Here is a 6,000-nt window from a genome sequence, read left to right as displayed (position 1 = left end):
CTTTTCTCTCTTTCGCCCCACGCAACTGACCAAATGTTAAGAGAAAGAAAATTCCAGCTTTCACTAAACGGGTTCTGCGATTCTGACATTCCTGAGAATGGTTAACAAATTTCCCAAGCTCCCAGCAGCTGACATACGATGACTTTTGAAGACGAATTAAAATTTCATGTCAAAACCATTTACATGCAAGAGCAATGAAACATTTGAGTTTCACTTATTATAGGTATAGTCTAGAGACACGTAGTCTCAGAAGCTGACCTACTTTAAAATTTTGATAATCTTTGGGGGGATTAACTCCTGGATACTGAATAATTTACTTTTAAATTCTATTACAGTTGCTGGTTTTTTATTAACAACATACTTCCTATTCTCATAATCTTGAATATGTAGTGACCTCCCAACATTATAGTTACTGTAGCAAATGAATACATCTGGAATAAATATATGATTCCCAAATTCATACTATTCAGGGTAAAAGCAAATAATACAGTGTTGATGCCCAAAGGAGGGTATCGGGGTCCTAATCACCCAAATCACCAGGCTAGAGTGGGAGCACACAATGCTGGTCCTAGGTCTCCAAACTGAACTCCCGGCTTCAACCACATGGGGTACTTCCCTCCCAGTCCCTAGAAAGGCAGCTCTTGGTGGGCAGAGACATGTTCTGTCTGCTTCACCGCTGGATTCCCAATGCCTAGCGTGGTGCTTAACGAATTGTAGGTGCTCAATAAATGAATAAATAGATTACTTAAAAAGATAGACAAGCAAAGCTCGTTTCTGCCAAGTCAGCTCTAAGGAACTTCAGACCTTGTTATTCAAGACAGCAGCATCAGCATCTACTGGGGTCTTGTCGGAAATGCAGAATCTCAACTTCCACCCCAAATTACTGAATCAAAATCTGCATTTTAACAAGATTTCCCAGGGCAGCAATTAACATGCTAAAGTTTGAGATGTGCTGGGGTACGCATATCTCCCTTGGCGTTTCTCAAGTTTGGCTGGCTATCACGGCAGGGAGCTTTGTAATACGTATGACTACTTGGGTCCCATGTCCAGAGATGCTGATATACAGGTGGGGTTGAAGAGCAGTGATTGTAGCCCTGTCATCTGTGTGACTTTGAATAAATTACTTAGCCTCTCTGTGCCTCAGTTTTCTTATCTGTTAAATGGGCTTGCCAATGCTCTCCAGCTAAGGACCATTAGGAATACACTGTTGGGGAACAAAGTTGATTTAGTGGATGGTAGCAATGAGGGAAATAGCACACCGCAAAGGGCCAGGAGGCATTTCAGAGAGAAGGCATTAGGAGGGTTGTTTTGCTGGATTAAATTGTGAGGTGCATAGCATGTCATGATAAAGCAATCCACTTTTGTTTCCCTTCTGTCTGTTTTTATTTTGTTATTTTTTACCATGCTGAATAGAATTTAAATGTTAGCCATCCCTTTGAGCATCCTAGATGCATTAATTTTCAGATTTTTGTTGTACTGCTTATAACTTTAATTTCGTGTCGGGGGGATTCATTCTGATTGTTGATTGTATTGGCTTTCTCTTAGTGTTTGGTTTCTTCTTGTGTTTTTAGAATTTTGGTTTTGAAAGGGAGACATTTCATTGATTTCCTCTTAAAATGTATTTTTTCTTTCTATTTTTACCTCATTGCTCATCTGTCCTCATCTGATAGTTTTGTAGTTGCTTCTACTTTGCTTCTGGGCCCTTCATCCAAAATGATTTCAGAAGATCCTAATCTCTGGTGCTAATGGAGACGTTGCGAATCCAGGTACTGGGCCAGGGGGAATTTGGTATATCTCTTGGTTATAAAACTTAGACTGGAATCTCTGACACAGCAAATGTCATAAACAACAATAGTTTGGTTTTTTTTTTTTAAAGATTTTATATATTTGACACAGAGAGAGAGAGAGCGAGAGCAGGAACACAAGCAGGGGGAGTGGGAGAGGGAGAAGCAGGCTTCCCACAGAGCAGGGAGCCCGATGCAGGGCTCAGTCCCAGGACCCTGGGATCATGACCTGAGCTGAAGGCAGACACTTAACGACTGAGCCACCCAGGCACCCCATAAGAAACAATAGTTTTGTTTGTGTTTCTTTTCCCTTGTCTTCATTTGAGGAAGATATTGGAATGGGAAAGCCATTCCCCTAGCTTCATGTAACAAGCTCACTTTGGTCTCCCCTCTTGGGGCAAGCGTTTTGATCCCTTTAGCCCCATGCTCTCATTTTCTTTCTTATTCATATCTTAAGAGGCATATGCTTCAGTTTGTTCTCTGTTCTATGTTGTTGGTTTCCCCCCGCCCCCCACCTTCTAGTTTATTTGCTGTGAAACCCGGCTATACCGATTTACACATTTTGACTCTCACTGCTGTGTTTTGGAGCAGAAGGGGTGGGAAAAATGTGACCTCGTTTAACTTTGCTGATGAGAGGTCCTAACTTGCCCTTTGTACTATCAGCCCGTGAGTGCGTAAGCTCGTGAAGGGCCAGGGCTGGGAACAGCTCACTCATTGTCCCCAGACTTAGCCCAGTGCTGAGGACATGGGAGAGGCTCCTCCATGAATGTGGATTTAATTAAGTATGCTGACTTGGGTAATGCCTGCCTTCTCTTGCAGCCCAGGTTTGAGAATCTATCATCATAGTCCTTTTTTTTTTTTCTTTAGATGATTTCTTTATTTATTTTAGACAGAGAGGCGGGAAGGGGCAAAGGAAGAGGGAGAGAGAAACTCCAGCAGACTCCCCGCTGGGCTCAATCCCACCACCCTGAGATCATGACCTGAGCCGAAATCAAGAGTTGGACGCTTAACTGACTGAGCCACCCAGGCGCCCCCCCATCCCATTTTTAAATCTAGTCTGATCATCTATTTTTTATTGTAGTGCTTATATCATTTACATTTAATATAATTATTGATTATAATATAAATGTATTTATAACTGCCATTTTGCTATTTTATGTCTCATGTATTTTTTCTTTTCTATTTCTTTCTTCTTTTTTATTATGTTATGTTAATCACCATATAGTACATCATTAATTTTTGATGTAGTGTTCCATGATTCATTGTTTGCGTATAACACCCAGTGCTCATCATAGTCCTTTAAAAAACTTCTTCTCAGAGAGATAACATATATGCTCTTTGATTTCTTTGTCCCATAGGTATGGCTTTCTTCAGTTCTGTATTTGCACATTAAAAAAGAAGACCAAACCAGTTTCAAATGAAAGCCACCCAAAGGTAAAATCTTACATAAATGGTCAAAGAAGGGAAATTAGGAAGACGGATACTGTACACTCCTCTCCATCTCCAACTCCTACATTTCCGGCCAAGCCTCACTGCAAGTACCCTGGACATTTTCCTAACCAATCTCCCTGCCCATCCTTCTCTGACTTGGATTCCTTCAGCAGCGATGGGTAAGCTAGATCATCCTGTTGCACATGGTTCTCTGGTACTCTAGGATAGTTTTGTTGTTTCATGTGTGAAAGCTCTGAGGCAAATTTTGAAGTAATTATTTCCTGGTATCATGTCACCTCCGTCACTGCATCCTTCACTTCCTGTTCCTACCCTCTCATACAGGTGACTTGCTCTCAACTCCCCATTAAATTTTTTAAAAATTTAATTTATAACCAAGGTATAATGTGTATAAGCACACACATCTTAAGTCAACAACTCACGGCATTCTTACATATAAACATATGCACTCACGTAGCCATTACAGAGATCAAGCTATGAGACATTTCCACCACCACAGGGGGCTCCTGTGAGCTCCCTTTTTTTCCTTTTGTCTTTTATAAAATTAGACTTTTTTTTTTTGAAGAATTCAGTCCTTTATTTCTTTTGGAGGCATTGCCTGACATTCCTTAATGAATAGATTCAGGTTATGCATTCTCAGCTGGGCTATTACACAAATGATATTATGTCCTTCTTAGTGTATTATAGCTGGTGACATATGATGTTCATCTGTCCGTCATTGGTGATGTTCATTTTTATCAGCTGGCAATCACTCTATAGTTGGTATTTCCCCTTTCAATTAATTTAAAGCAATCTCTGGGGAGCCACTTTAAGGCCAGGCCAATATCTTGCTCCCCATCAAAACCTATCCCCATCCCCTTTGATTTAGTATCTTTTGATGATTCTTGTCTGAACCGGTCTTTATCGTGTTGGTTATAAAATGATGATTTTCCACCTCTGGCGCTCCTGCCTCACTTACTGAATGTTGCCATTCAACATTCTATTGCAAGTGACCATCCTCCCTTCTCTCACTTACTTATATTTATTATTGGTATGGACTTTTTTCAAATGGTTTCAAATTAATAAGCTGACTTTCAAAAATATCTTTCTATACTTGTTTTAATTTTTAAAAATCTGTTTATATCTTACGCCAGTATCACAAGAGCCTTGTTCACTCTTTTTTTTCCTAAATTTTATTTATTTATTTTAGGGAGAAAGAGAGAGAGCAAGTGTGAGTGCACACAAGTTGGGGGAGGGGCAGAGGGAGAGAATCTTTCAAGGAGACTCCCCGCTGAGTGCGGAGCCTGATGCAGGGCTCGGTCTCATGATCTGTGAGATCACAGCCTGAGCTGAAACCAAGAGTCAGATGCCCAGGCATCTCAGGGCTTTTTTCATTCTTAAAGCAGTGTCAATGGTTTAGAATCTCAAAAGATAAATCTTTTTCCCATTTTTCATTATCTAGAATTTTTTTGTATATTTCCTCCAGTTTATTACTCTGGATGAATTTTAGAAACTTTCTTACAAAATTTTACTCCCTATGCCTTTTCTCTTCACTGCCTTCCCTCAACTCTGGTGGCATTATGATAGAACTGTGTTGGACCTACAAACCAATTTAGAAATAACAGGCAATTTTGTGATATGTAGTCCTTTCATCATGAACAAGTCTGCTCTCCATTAATTCAAGTTTTAATCTGATCAACAACGTTTATAATGAACACATTTCTATAAGCATAGGGTACACAGATGTGCTATTGCTCTGTGTTTTCTCAGAAGATTTCAGACTTTTACAAGCATGTCACTTTGTCACTATGGTGCTGGGGTCAAACGAGAGAAAAGCAAATAAAATAACCAAAGACATGTAAAGACAGACAGACAGACAGACAGACAGAGGGAGAGAGAGAAAGGAGACTCGAGACTCTTCAATATGCTAATTTTATTTGCTTACCAAATCAGCCTTCTGGAGGTTCTACTTGTCACCTGCCGGGCATTGTATTAGATGTGGGGACACAGAGGAGAAACCAGACCAGAGAAAAGTAAATAAAGTCAAATGGATAGAAGGCAAAACAAAGTCTTCAATATGCCCATTTCATTCCCTTTTTGTACAGGGCCTTTTGGAGACCCCCCCATGTCACCCTTGAGACACTCCCAGCCCTGGGGACACAGAAATGAGTAAACCACAGGCCTTGCCTCTGGGAGTCCACAGGAGACTAAGGGGCCTCAGGGTTGATACCTAATGAAGTGGGGACAGAATGATCATGAACTTCTCTATCAAATTTCAAAAGTCTTGACTATAGTGTGGCTTCCTGGAGCTTGAAGACAGCGGTCTTAGGCAGGTAATAGGAAACCTTGCTTAACACAGCAGGTGGTAAAGTGCTGGCTGGAAATTATTAATGTAGTCTGATGATGAGCTTCAATAAAATGTTATATGACTAATTCATAATGTGTTAAGTTACAGCCTGGAAAAGCTGCACACATACCAAATAAGAGCACATGGAGCAGAAAAAAAGCGAGGAGAGTATATATGATGATTTTTTTTTTAACATATTCTTGAGAAAAATATAATTTAAAATCTGGAAACTCTTCCTGAGAGTTTCACTCTCTACATCCTGCTCCAAGGGACAAAGCTGTCTGGGGAAAGGGCAGGGATTCCCAGGGGCATCACCTGGAAGCATTCAGACCTCTGCTCTCTGTGCTCTGCAATACACAACTAAGATCGTTGGACACCACTGGCCATTACAATGAAGGGGTCTGAAAAGTGCTCAGCAAATTTTTTTGGCTCTGTTAGCTT

This window comes from Mirounga angustirostris, unplaced genomic scaffold (genome assembly GCF_029215605.1).
Source record: "Mirounga angustirostris isolate CCGP_5_RB_7025 unplaced genomic scaffold, mMirAng1.0.hap1 SCAF_1, whole genome shotgun sequence".
Taxonomy (NCBI): Eukaryota; Metazoa; Chordata; class Mammalia; order Carnivora; family Phocidae; genus Mirounga; species Mirounga angustirostris.
This window is presented reverse-complemented; position numbering follows the sequence as displayed.